Source organism: Macaca thibetana, chromosome 16, assembly GCF_024542745.1.
Source record: "Macaca thibetana thibetana isolate TM-01 chromosome 16, ASM2454274v1, whole genome shotgun sequence".
Taxonomy (NCBI): domain Eukaryota; kingdom Metazoa; phylum Chordata; class Mammalia; order Primates; family Cercopithecidae; genus Macaca; species Macaca thibetana.
In genome coordinates, this window is record NC_065593.1 from 69,763,825 (window position 1) to 69,778,297 (window position 14,473).

Below are 14,473 nucleotides of genomic sequence, written 5' to 3' on the forward strand. Positions count from 1 at the left end.
AAGAAAGAAAGAAAGAAAAAGAGCTACAGATAAATGAGCTATAGGGATTCCAGAGGCAGAAACTTTGAATTGTACTGTGTATTCGATTTGATAGCCTGGTCTGAAGCCCACTCATTTGGTCCAGCTCACATATCAGTATTTGGAGGAGAGCAAAAAACAGTGTAATCAGCCCAAAGTACTCATGTCTCCTCAGTTCTAAGCTTGTGACAGGTGACACGTGTATAGATCCTTGGGACAGAAGGGGTAAGAAATGAGAAGAGCCTCGTGGTGAGAAAAGCCAGCTGAAACTCCTAAATATAAGTGCAAGTTGTTTGAGTAAAAAAGGGGAGTCAGTGGGAGAAAATTCCACAAGGAAATTATCATGTCGAGCTATGAATAGCAGCTATCTCCTATGTAGCATTTGCTAAGTGTCAGGCAGTCTGCTACGTGCCTTGTGTGTGTTATCTTGCTTAATCCTTCTAACCCTCCTTGCAAGTAAATACAAAATCATCACTCCCATTTTACAAATACAAATATTAGCCCAAAAAAGTTAACCTCAAAGGCACACAGCTAGTAAGGGTGCCAGGTTCTCTTCACCAGCGTTCTCCCTCCCACTCCCATCCTTTTGCATATGGTACCTGGGGCAGACTAGAAATGACCTGGTCGGTGTCTTTAATCTAAGCAAGAAATGTACTCTGGACTTAAAATTATTTTTTTAGGTGTTCTGTAAAGAGGAAAATGCACATTGGCAGAGCCCAGGAATTGACTGTTAATTTTCCTAGATGTTGCAATTATTTTGAAAGGAAGTAGGAAGCAGCAGGAGCCAAACTTCCTTTAAGTCTCATCTTCACCACGAGTGGGCCAACGCGTTGTGTTAGTCATTTTTCTTCCTTCAACTCTCACCATTTCTTGAAAACCTTTCTTTTCCTCTGAGTGTTGGAACAGGGCTTATGTTGTCACCGAAGTCATCTGCAGGGTTAGTCGCGAGAAAACACCAATCTCTCTTGAAATAAGCACGCTTACTGGAGGTCACACAGGGCACTTGATTCATTTCCTGGAACGATTTTGAGCCCTTGAAACTGATACTGATTTGGAAGTGCCTGGATGTTCTGAACACCCAAACCACAGTATCATTGTAAAAAAAGAAAGTCAAGAACTGGTTCTATGGGATTACCCTAATGGCACTTTCATGTGACACTATAAAGAACAGGTTGAAATTTAAGAACTTGAGAAGATCTCAGTAAAGACAAAGAATTATGAGGTTGGAAAGGGATGTTCATTCTCACTTCAAAATCTGCAGGAAAAGTTGCCCAGCTTCATTTGTTCCTTAACTATATTTTAATGACAACAATCCTGTATGGTGACTTCCCCAGAGGGTTACTTCCGGTCAAACAATGTCAATTATAAATTTTAAATCTCACGAGACTGTTTACTTTAGCATTCAATTACCCAAGCTATGTTACTAAATGTTATTATATTGATTTATTTATTTATTGAGACGGAGTCTTGCTCTGTCACCCAGGCTGGAGTGCAATGGCACAATCTTGGCTCACTGCAAGCTCCGCCTCCTGGGTTCTTGCCATTCTCCTGCCTCAGCCTCCCAAGTAGCTGGGACTACAGGCGCCCGCCATGCCCGGCTAATTTTTCGTATTTTCAGTAGAGACGGGGTTTCACCGTGTTAGCCAGGATGGTCTCGATCTCCTGACCTCGTGATCCGCCTGCCTCGGCCTCCCAAAGTGCTGGGATTACAGGCGTGAACCACCGTGCCCGGCTATGTTATTGTACTCATGGGTAAAATGACCAAATTTCATGAGGAAAAAATAGATCAGGATATATGGTCCAGGCAAATATGTTTCTGATTTGTGAGCTCATTTCCAAATAAACCACGTTTAATTATCCCTTTGATGGATTGCTTTTATTAAAAAAACACCTGAGGGAATATAGGCAAACTGCCATAGAAAACCTGATTTCATGGGAATGGGGCATCTTTCTGAAGCAGGAAACAAAAATAACTGTCACCATTTTGAAAAACCTTAAAGGCTTAGCAACCTCAATATTCTACCATTTTTATTTATTTTTAAAAATTTTAGTTTATTTTTTTTTCAAGACAGAGTTTTGCTCTTGTTGCCCAGGCTGGAGTGCAATGGCGCAATCTCAGCTCACTTCAACCTCCGCCTCCTGGGTTCAAGTGATTCTCCTGCCTCAGCCTCCTGAGTAGCTAGGATTACAGGCATGTGCCACCAGGTCTGGCTAATTTTGTATTTTTTAGTAAAGATGGGGTTTCACCATGTTGGTTGGGCTGGTCTTGAACTCTTGATCTCAGGTGATCCACCCATCTCAGCCTTCCAAAGTGCTGGGATTACAGGGATGAGCCACCATGCCCAGCTATTACCTTACTTTTTTTAAAGGAAGAAGGAAAAGAAGAAAAGAAAGAAGGGAGGAAGGGAGGAACGAAGGAAGGAAGAAGGAAGGAAGAAGGAAGGAAGGAAGGAAGGAAAGAAGGAAGGAAGGAAGGAAGGAAGGAAGGAAAGAAGGAAGGAAAGAAGGGAAAGAAGGAAAGAAAAAAGTTACTTATCAGCTTGAAAGTTAGAAATACATTAACATTTACATTTCAAGTGAAAGTAACTGAGTTAAAAGATGTGATAATATTTTTAACATTAGCTACTAGTTACAATATTTTGAAACTCATGCAAGTTTGCTTTGAAAACACAAAGGATTCTCATGTATTAACCCGTTAACACACATAAGTCCACTTCAAATTTTTTTTTTTAATTCTGTCTATATAATCTATTTTCTACTATTCAGGATCATCAGTGTGGAATGTTAGAGAGTCAGATAACTAGAATTCAGAATTAGAGTTACAATTTTGTCACATCTAGTAGGCATAATCCAGTGTAATCCAGTTTCACTCCAAATTCGTTTCAATTTTGTCCTCTACTTTCTTGCAGTACTTTGGTCCATGCATTTCAGGAAAGTGGATTTTTACAAATCATCAGGAGGGAGAAAAAGCCTGGAGGACCAAGAGAACAAAATCTGCTCTATCCTAGAAAAACTGTCCTCCTTCTCTTTTTCTTTCTTGTTTTTGTCTTCTCCTGTCCCAGTGATCCCTTGTAAATTTCCTAAAAGTCTGGCTGAGGTCTAGATAGAATTTCAAAATACATACACACAACGGCGGCCAGTGAGGTGGGAATCTCCACACCTTAAACCTTACAAGAATCATTTATAATAAGAATAGATACTTACAGATTTGAGTGAAAGTTTGTTGTTAAACTGTTGAGTCATTTCCAGAAGTCAGACTTTATTTCTTCTTACTTCTACATCACTGAATTAATTTAATCTACCTGAGACCAGAACTCATGAAGATTCGAGGTCTATAGTCTCACACCACCTACTGTTCCCCAGTTTTACATTTATAAGGCTCAGCTGCTCCACCCTGCCCCAGTCTCAGTTAAAATGAAAGGTTTGTCATAGGGGCTAGAACACATCTGTAGTATGAAAATATTTGGGCAAAATTTGTATTGTGTATCTCTTACATATGGATTAGTTTGTTTGCCTAATTGAAAGGGTCTAAAGCCTAGAATCATTAAATATACTGAACCAGTCACTTACTAGAGACCCGTGCATCTTTCACAAACTCACTCCTGCTCCTTCCCAGGCAAAATGTGCTTCCAGAGCACATTGTTCAGGCTCAAGTATCACATTTGTAACTACAAATTCTGATGATTTCTTTGCATATCTCTCTTCCCCCATCATACTATGAACTCCTCAAGGTCCCGTCTTTATCATCTTGGTATCTACCACCCACCCTCCTGTCACTCTAAGCCTTCAGGGTAACTGAGAGGAAACAGGTGCTCAATATGTACTTCTTAAATACATACAAAAACAAACGAAGAAAGGACCTTTGGTTGTCCTTCCTGTGAATTAATGCCTGTTCTTAAGACAAAATTGGGCATATGTTATTTCGCAACTACAGCTGGCCCTGTGTATCCATGGGTTGTGCATGCATAGATTCAACTAACCTCAGAGCAAAAATATTAAAACAAAATAAAATAAAAACAAAAATACAACAAAATAATACAAATAAAAAACAACACAGTATAACATCTATTTATATAGCATTTCCATTGTAAGTAATCCAGAGATGATTAAAAAAAAAAAAAAAAAACGTGGGCTATACAGAAGTAATATGCCATTTTATGAGTGACTTGGATCCTGAAATTTTAAAGTCACCAAGGGCCCCAGAACCAATCTTCCATAGATACCAAGAGATTACTATATCCTATATCCTTTCTCAGAAAGTGGGCAGGCACTGTGAGATAGAAATTTCTTCCTCAGTCTGATTTTGTCTAATCTTTTTACTATGCCATGAAGGCAAAGCTATAAGCTTCTCATTTGCTGAAGGCAAGTCTGCTTTTTGACTGCATTTTGCAGCCTGCCCTCTGCTCTTCAATTACTCTCATCACACAAAAACACAACGTCATACTTCGGTATGGTTACATCACTGCAAGAGAATCCACATTTTTCCAGTCTATTAAAAATGACATTTATTATTTATTGATTCTATTCAAGATTAATATGTTTTGAAGGCCTGCTATGTTGCTCTCAGGACTCAGAAAAATAAAATGAGATCTCAATGGTTGGTTGTTGCAATTAGATACCTTCCAAGACTTTAAAAGAATTAAATGAAGACCAACTTTTCTTTAGAATTCTGGCTGATATATCTTAAATAAAGTTTCCTATTGCAGCCATGATTTTGTGGTAGGATTAAAACGATCAAACTGGATAGTCTGAATTTCAGAAATCAATCACTCCTGTTTGTGCAAGAATTCCAAGGAAGGAAAAATGCTGCAGAGGTCAGAGGGCTCATTAGGTAAGAGAGAAAAGTCCACAGACCCAGTTTCAAAGATCCACCCCCACTAGAAGTGTGATATTCAGCAACAAGACACCTGCATCTGGAGAAGAAAGAGGCTTTTAGAGAGTCAGCTGAAAAAGAGTAGCAAAGCCCCAAAATGAAATTGCCTTTGCACCTTTAAGTCTTAAGTAGTAACTGAGAGTTTGTAAGTGTCATTGACAACATTGAGTGGAGGGATATTATGAAGTTGCATTTTTCAATTTTCTCCAGTTGCAAAAGAAAATGTAACAGCTGAATCATAAGTCAGGGCTACAGTACTGCCAACAGAGTATGAAAGCAATCTAAAGGGTTTTGCTTCTGTGCATGACCCAGCAATTCCAATAGTGAGAAGTTAGAATGGTAAATTTCCTAACAGCTGAAGCCTCCGTCAGAGTAAAGGCAACACCTGACTGATGCATTATCTTCCTACTGAGGCTCTGCATTTAAGAAAAAATTTCAAGTATTTGCTCAGGTAAGTGAGTCTCTCAGACTGAGAGAGAGCCATACATCTCAGGACTTTTAACTCCAGAAATATTTTTAAAAGTAAGAAACACTTTTAGAGGTTTAAGAGAGGTGGGCTACCTGAGCTCTGTTTCTTACCAGCACAACAACATCACCAGATCTTCTGCAATATTAAGATGAAAATATATTAAGACAAAAGATATTATTATCTGAGAAGCATTGGAAGAATCACAGGCTCCATCAATTGGTGGCTAGTAATGTTAAATTTACCACCACCACCACCAACAGAAACAAACAAAACAGTTTCATAGACCTCTCTTACTTGGGTTGGTGTATTATTCTCTGACTACTTAAATGCTAATACATTCATGTTTTAAAATCTCTCCTGTAAAGTTCATCTGTAATAGAAGAGATAAATGTAACACGGTGAGCCTTCAGCATTCATGGTAAACGCTAAGGGTTGATACTGATTAGAAGCTTACCAAAAATTATGGGAAGAGTCTCTTGATGAAATAAAATTTGAGCTTTTAATTCAATTAAATTTAGCTTGTAAATTAAGAATAATTGGGACTTGCTTTAAGGTTTTTAGGTGGAACTTCAGGTCATGTTTCTGTTGATTTAACAAATGACATAGAAGCTCTTATTTTTCAAATACATTTTCCCTCCTGGGTCTCTAGCTCTTTAAGGATTAACTGTTTAAAATGATCTAATCTTCCTACTTGCAGACAGAGACTTAGCTCTAATAATATGATTAATTCGTTTCTCTATTAAATAATAACATGAAAAATATTAGATTCAGGGAATAAACTCCAAAGTCTAATAATTTAAAGATATAATCAGATATATACTATATAAAATAATCCTGTCGTTTAGATGTACCTCTCATTTTAAAATATAATAAAACTTGTAGTTTAAAAACCTAAAATCAGCCCTATGAAACATATTAGAAGCTTGCAAGTTGCTGCCACATGTCAAAGTGAAACTGCTTTTGCAAAAAATCTTAAGTGAGGAAATTATGTCAGTGAAACAGATCAGACCTAACTGACCCCATCTTCCTTCTAACCTTGAAACTGTCTTTGTTCATTCCGGGGTGTAGGCCGAACTAGCCTTGGGAAGGAATTTGTAGTTTAAACTCTGAAATAAAACGGATAACAGTCCTTTCCTGAAAAGCCCCTTCTTGTCTGGGGACCAGTCTGCCTTTGTAGGACCAACAAATTAGCTACAAGATTAGAAATGACAGTTTAGGGGCCATGCAGCCTCTGACTGCAAGAGTCTGAACCTCCCCAAAATCGCTCCTGGGAATAACATCACTATAGTAAAGTCTAAGATCAGTGTTTGAGCTATTTACAGACCCTGCATTCTGATGTAGCATATGACACCACCCAGATGACACCACCCGGACTGATAATACAGCTCAGCCAGTTCTGCAATCCCACCCAGGAATGTAAGCCAGCAAGAACTCACTTCGACCTCCTATGAGTTTACCTTCAACACAACCAACCAGTACTCCCAACAAACTATCCTTAAAAACTCTGATCGGGGAGACTGATTTGAGTAATAATAAAACTCCGATCTCCTGCATAGCCGACTCTGCTTGAATTACTCTTCCTCTATTGCAGTTCCACTGTCCTGATACGCCTGCCCTGTCCAGGCAGTAGGCAAGGTGAACCCTTGATTACAAAAGGATGAAGAAACTGAAGAATCAACAACTCTTAGATCGATCAGAGAAGCGAGGGCACAGGGCAAACCGCTGCCTTCAAAATTGGATAAGTCAAGAGGTGAATTAAAAAAAAAAAAAAAAAAAAAAAAAAAAAAATCACAGCTTAGTAGAACAGAAACCTCCAAGGGAATCAGTTTTGAGTAGGAAAACCTGAACTGCAATTGATGAATTTCTGGAGGTCAGTGTAAACAAGTCCGAAAGATAAAACTCTAGGGAGATCCAGTCCTGGAGTGGGTGGTTGAGGGGAGGAGAGACACACTTTTGAGTTTTGCCTCCAGGAGTTACACCAAGTTCTCACGGTAAATATTGGCAAAAAAATTTTAAAAATTAAAAATCCCCTCATGCTTCTGGCATGGGAAGGGGAAAGGAGGCATTTTGACATCACTGGAGAGCATTCTTGTCTTCGTAAGAAGATCTCTCATCAGGAGAAACTAGTTAACTAGTTAACTCCTATACCGGGAGAAAATTTTTGCCAAAGACATATCTGATAAAGGACTATTATTCAATATATACAAAGAACTCTTAAATCTCAACAATAAGAAAACAAACAATCTGATTGAAAAAAAAGCCAAAGACTTAACAGCCACCTTATCAAACAGCCACCTATCATATGCTTTTTCATAAGCATATGAAAAAACACTCCATATCGTATGTCATTAGAGAAATGCAAATTTAAAAAACTTGATGCCACTCTATACTTATTAGAATGATCAAAATCCAGAATACTGACATTAAATGCTGGGGAAAATGTGGAGCAACAGGAACTCTGATTTATTGCTGGTGCCAACACAAAATGGTACAGCCACTTTGGAAGACAGATTGGTGGTCTCTTGTAAAACTAAACATACTCTTACCGTATAATCCTGCAATTGAGTCCCTCGGTATTTACCCAAAGGGGATGAAAACTCATGTCACACAAAAATCTGTACTCAAATGTTTATAGTAGCTTTATTGATAATTTCTAAAAATTCAAAGCAACCAAGATGTCCTTTAGTAGGTGAATGGATAAAGAAACTGTGGTACATGTAGACAATAAAATATTATTAAGCACTAGAAAGAAATGGGCTTTCAAATCATACTAAGAGGTAGAGGAAACTTAAATGCATATTACTAAGTAAAAGAAACCCATCTGAAAATTCTATGTACTGCATGACTCCAACTATATGAGATTTTGGAAAACAGAAAAAAGATCAGTGTTTTCCAGGAGGTAGGGGAAGGGAAGTATGAACAGGCAAAGCACAGGGTATTTTTAAGGCAGTGAAACAACTCTATATGATACTATTATGATGGATAGATTCCATTATAAATTTGTCCAAACCCATAGAATGTATAACACTAAGCGTGAATGCTAATGTAAAACTGTGGACTTTGATAGTGATATGTCAGTGTAGGTTCATCAGTTACAGCAAAGGTACCCCTTTGGTGGGGATGTTTGATAACACGAGATGCTATGAATGTTTGAGGGCAGGAGATATGCAGGAAATCTGTGTACCTCCCACTTCATTTTGCTACAAACCTAAAATGGTTCTAAAAACTAAAGACTATTCAAAAAAAACAAAAACAAAAACCAATCATTCATGATGGCTTCTTCACTCAAAGGAAAACAGCAAAAGTGTAAAATGTTAGTGTTACATATGAATGTTAAATGCATAGGTTGTCAGAGAGACTTTCAAGTGTCATTTCTTCTCTATGAGCCTCAGTTTCTTCATGTTTTAAATGTAGAACTTGGTTCACAATGATCTTTAATTGTGATATAGCTTAACCTGAAGCAATTAATTACAAAAATGAATACTCAGGAACAAACCGTATTATTTATTCCAAAGACAATAATACAGGCACTATACTTCAGACAGAAGCATCTAGACCAAAGCTGATAGCATTAATTTAATACAATAGATAGAAAAGGAAATCTTGTTTGGTATTATACCAAAAACTTTAAGTTTTTTACTTACCTACTCACAGGCTTAAACTTTCTTGCTTCAGCCCTTTCTTTAAGTTTCTCGTTATCTCTGGCTCAGAAAAGCACTTTTCCTACTCTGGTTAATCTCTCTTATCCCCTTTTATCAGAATCTTGGTCTGATGTCCAGTCCAGTTGGTCTCGTAGGACACCTAGATATCTGTGAAATTCTAAAGCTGATATTATGCTGACACAATGTTCAACAAATGTTCTCTCCTTCAGCCAAACCACATGATCACCAAATATTTGGGGAGAAACACACATGAGATAGATGTATTCAAGGAAACAACATCAAAGCATCCATTACTTAATCTTTCTCTTGCCCTGGAGATTCACACCCTGTTTGCCAACACAGGCAGCCTCTGAGCTTCAAGTTGACTTACAAGTTGACAATGTGGATTTTACGGAGTCCAAGATTCAGAAATAATCACAGACGATGTCTTTCACATCTCGATACCCCTTAACGTTCGAACACATAACGCACATTGCTATTTTACAATCCTATAAAACTCTTATCCATCTTTTTTGTGTCTCACACAGGTTTCATCAGCAACTCATCTCGAAGTCTTGGCCAGATATCATAGTTATTAATCATATGCCAACTCTTTGCTCTTATCATACTTTTATTTTACACCTGCAATATTGTAATATAATTACATTTATACATGTTTGTGTCTCCTCACAGACTGGAAGAACCTCGATGATAAGACCTATGGCTGAGTCTTTGTCTAAATCCTTCATAGAACCTATTAGAGTGTCTGGCAAATAGGAGGTCCAGATAAAATATTTTTAGAGCTATTAAATGCATTAAAATGTGAATTAAGCACCAGATCCCTCTACTTAGAAGAACCTTCAAAGGCTAAGAGGTAATTTGCCTTTAATCCCTCCAGCAATGTTGTGTTATCCATCCAGCATTAACATTGAGCACCTCTATGTGTTACTAGTTCTTTCAGTGATGTAGAAAACCACAAAAATTTATTGAAAAATGGAAAAATGAGTCAGAAAAATGCAGATACACATTATGTCCCATATGTGAAGAACACTCATTATAACACATGTCAACTCTCAGGTTATTCCATAAGTGTCATTCACTTCTGATCCAAGTTTAAGTAACAGTAATCCAAAATTAAGTAACCAAATTTAAGTATGAGAAAGTGACAACATGACTGTAAAATTCAAATAAGAGAATAGATCTATTAGGATGTCTAAGAAAAAAATGGGGAATTAGAGTCATGCAAGTGAGTTGAATTATTGGGTGCTAAAATATTATAAACTCGTAACAATTAAGTCAATGATGAAGCAGCCAGATTATACCAGCAGATACCTCTAAAACACTAGGTTTCCCTGAAGCAAATTCTAAAAAGTGGAATAGCAAAATATTTGATAAAGAGCACACCACACACTGAGAAAGGAATGTATATTCAATAACAATTATTGCAGTAGTTGCCTAGCTATTAATTATTATTATTGGGGTTTTTTTTGAGACAAGAGTCTCCCTTTGTTGCCCAGACCAGAGTGCAGTGGTGTGATCTTGACTCACTGCAACCTCTACCTCCCAGATTGTTCAAGCAGTTCTAGCGCCTCAGCCTCTGGAGTAGCTGGGATTACAAGCACATACGACCATGTCCAGCTAATTTTTTGTATTTTTAGTAGAGCCAGGGTTTCGCCTTGTTGCCCAAGCTGGTCTTGAACACTTGCCTTGGCCTCCCAAAGTGCTAGGATTATAGGCATGAGCTACTATGTCCATCCAGTAATTGCCTAGCTATTTAGACAATAAATCAGTTAGACACTGTCTCCGTACTATACACCAAAATAACATCCAAAGAAATTTTTCAAATTAAACCATAATGAAGTTCAAATAAAATAGAGGTAAAAGTGTATTTAATCACCAGATAGGTAGTGACCATTTAAGCAAGGATGGAAATGTGCCTTCACTATCATTATCATACGTAGTATTTATTGAACATTTTCTGTGTGCTAGGTAATGTGTACAGTGATTTCTTCACATGCTGTTCTCATTGGGTTCTCAAAGCAAGAATGTGATGTCGATACTCTTAGTGACTCCATTTTAGCAATGTGGAAGTTGAGGCACAGGGAGTTTTAGTAACTTGCGAAAAGTTACATGGCCAGGAACTGGAAGGATTACGGTATGAACCTGGACCATCTGATTCTAGAAATTGTGCTTTTAAATTTTTACCATCTAAAATATGTACAGTGGAAATAAAATTGGAGAGGAAAAGACAAAATGATAAGAGAAAAAACAAATAGACAAATGGGCCAAGATAGAAATGAAAATATTAAAATAGAAATATGAAAGGAAAATAAATGTAAAAATGTTGAATTTTTGTAACCTGCCATGTGCACACAAAGCTAATACATTGAGATATCTTTTTTAAAAAAAACATAAAATTCATGCAGTCTTTTTGTTTGTTTGTTTTCCTTTACACATGATTGTACTTAGAACTAGCAAGATCTTAGGGAGGGATTACTTAGGCATTGCTAAACTGCTTTCCAGAAATGACACACCAATTTACATGCCCAAGTGGCAAAAGAAGAAAAAGGCTTAAAAATATTTGTAGCGGGCCGGGCGCGGTGGCTCAAGCCTGTAATCCCAGCACTTTGGGAGGCCGAGATGGGCGGATCACGAGGTCAGGAGATCGAGACCATCCTGGCTAACCCGGTGAAACCCCGTCTCTACTAAAAATACAAGAAAATTAGCCGGGTGAGGTGGCGGGCGCCTGTAGTCCCAGCTACTTGGGAGGCTGAGGCAGGAGAATGGCGTGAAACCGGCGGGGCGGAGCTTGCAGTGAGCCGAGATCGCGCGCCACTGCACTCCAGCCTGGGGCACAGCAAGACTCCGTCTCAAAAAAAAAAAAAAAAATATTTGTAGCTTTTGACCTAGAAATTCCACTTCTAGGAAACTATTCTAAGGATAATTTTGGAAATGCAGACAAAGTTTTAACCATAGAGATGTTTGTTGAAATTTTTTATTAGAATAGAGAAATGTGAGGAATCATCTAAATTCCCAGCAATAAGAAAATGGCTGAGTACATGACACTTATACTATAGCCAAGAGGTTGGCAAACTATGGTCTGTGGGCCAAAGTCCAGACCACTGAATATTTGTCTATTTTTACCTGCTTTTGTGAATAAAGTTTTATGCAAACACAGCCCTGTTCTTTCATTTATATATGGTCTACGGTTGCTTTCATGATTCAAGGCGAGAGTTGACTAGTTGCTGCAGAGATTGTATAGCTTGCAAAGACTAAGTTATTTATTATCTGGACCTCTACAGTAAAATGTTGCCGATCCCTGTTGTCGCCAGCCAGTTATATTGTTTTTATTTTTTAAAAAAAGTTTAATGGCGAGGGTTAAATGTGAAACCTGTAACCTTAAATTCAATAGAAACCTATTTATTCTGATCTATTAACACAATGATTACTTTGTGATAATGATGCCAATAATAATAAAGGTGTGGTACAAAAACATTGGTATTTCACAATAGCCAATTTTACAAGGTAGTGGGTTTATATTATGATTGTAAACTTACTTAAGCTCAAATATCTTTTCTGGTAATTTTTTTCTTAGTACTAATACTTCTGACAATGTGTATCATATCTTTTCGCCTCTACACAACCAGTACTGCACAAACATTCATCTGTGATAACTTATGAAATTTAAATATCCAGAGGCCAGCAAAGCTACTGCCAAAATGATGTCATTTATTTTATTAAGGACAACTTTTTTGCCCAGCTGACTTCCTGATCCAATGACCATCCTTTTTCGTGGTGCATCAAATTCTGAAATTAGCTGACTGACCTATTGGGTAACCATTGCCTGGAAAATTGGGTCCCTGTACCACTATGCTTGTTTTTGGGATCTTGAGAAATTACAAAGATGACGGTAGACCATCCCTAGTCGCTCCACCTTTTAAAACAAACAATGCCTTCCAGCTAATAAATCAGCAGGAAGGAGCTGACAGGACAGAGATCTGTGTTCACTTCTCTAAGTTGTTTTTGTCTGGTTCAGAAATCATTAGCACCTGATAGTAGTTTCAACGTTCACCCAGTGGGAAGGGAAGGGGTAATTCCCAGGCCAGCTTTCTGTCAGATAGGAGACAATTCTATGCAGACAATACTTTGAAGATAAAAAGACTTGCAAACTTCCTTTTTTTTTTTTTTTTTTTAACTTTTTAAATATGAGACAGGATCTTGCTATGTTGCCCAGGCTGGTCTTGAATTCTTGGGCTCATGCAATCCTCCCAACTCCTTAGCCTCTCAATTAGCTGGGATTAGAGGCACTTGCCACCACGCCTGGCTCTGTGGCTTGCAAATGTTCAAATACTACGTACCAGGGCCTTAACAGAATTGCTAATGTAGTTGTCATAGTAGTTGCATAGTAGAAACAACAGCAAAACCTTCAAGAACAATAATTAATTACTACTTTTTAAACATTGGAGAAAATAGTATTGTACCAAAGAGTAAAGAAGACAAACTAGAATTTCTATTAAAGAATTGCCTCTTTCAGGAGGTGCCTATATGATTCACAATTGCTTCCTAATAACTGAACTAGGAAATGAGAAATCAAAATTGGCTCTGAATTCAACTATTTCTGTAATAATACGAAATACAGCCATCATATTTGGGAATAGATATTACATTTTATTTGTTTAGGGGATTGGATATGAACAATACTGAATGTTTAACTTCTAGTTTGTTTATTTGTTTATTTTTTTTTTTTTAAATAAGCCTACGGTCTATTCTTCCTTTAAATGTTTTTTGTGTACTTAATGTGTTACAAATACAGAGTATTTGTAATACTCTGTAATTTACAAATTGTAAATACTCTGTATTCGTAATACGTATGGCGAATCCAGAAAGTAAGAAATTACAACCTTATTTGTTAGGAAATTCAAAGTCCAGAGAGAGATAACAAGTAACAACAGGAAAAGGAGGACAATAAGTGAAAACTTGGCTGTATAACCAAAAGCTAAGAGGAGAGGTGGGGAAAAGTTCACAGGTAACTTAAGGTGGTTCTTCAGGACAAAAGAATAATTCTTTGGGTAGTCAGGGTAAGAGAGGTCCTTTCAGGTAGAAAGAAACCATGTGAAAAAGCAGAAGGCAGGAAATGGCTCCGAGTAGCCTGATTCCGTGGGAACTGTGAGAGACTTCAAAGAAAGCCTGGAGGTATATGAAATGTAGGATTGCAAAGAGCTCTATGTGCTGAGATAAGGAGACTGGATTTATCCTCCAGGCAGTGGAAAGCCGATTACGTTTTTTTTCTAACATTTTAGAAGTATCAATCAGGCAACACTGGAGAGGATGGATTAAAAGTTCAGAGGAGAATCGGGGGCAGAGGCTGGTAGGATGTCATGGCAATAATAGAGAAGAGAGATGATAGAGCTTATTAATGTGATGAGCAGAAAAGCAATTATATGAAATATTTAGAACAGCAGTGGCCAATAG

At 37.6% G+C, this 14,473-nt stretch overlaps 1 protein-coding gene across 6 annotated transcripts in view; it reads right to left on the reverse strand.

Annotated features, from left to right (window-relative positions):
• KCNJ16 (potassium inwardly rectifying channel subfamily J member 16) overlaps positions 1–14,473 on the reverse strand; it is a 541,663-nt gene that overhangs the window by 73,672 nt on the left and 453,518 nt on the right. The window contains exon 1 of one of the 6 annotated variants that reach the window (XM_050765630.1): positions 9,005–9,154. The exons of the other annotated variants lie outside the window; for them this stretch is intronic. The gene's annotated coding sequence lies outside the window, so the exon portion shown is untranslated. Of the gene's footprint in view, positions 1–9,004; positions 9,155–14,473 lie in introns of those variants that run through there. 6 annotated transcript variants of the gene reach the window in all.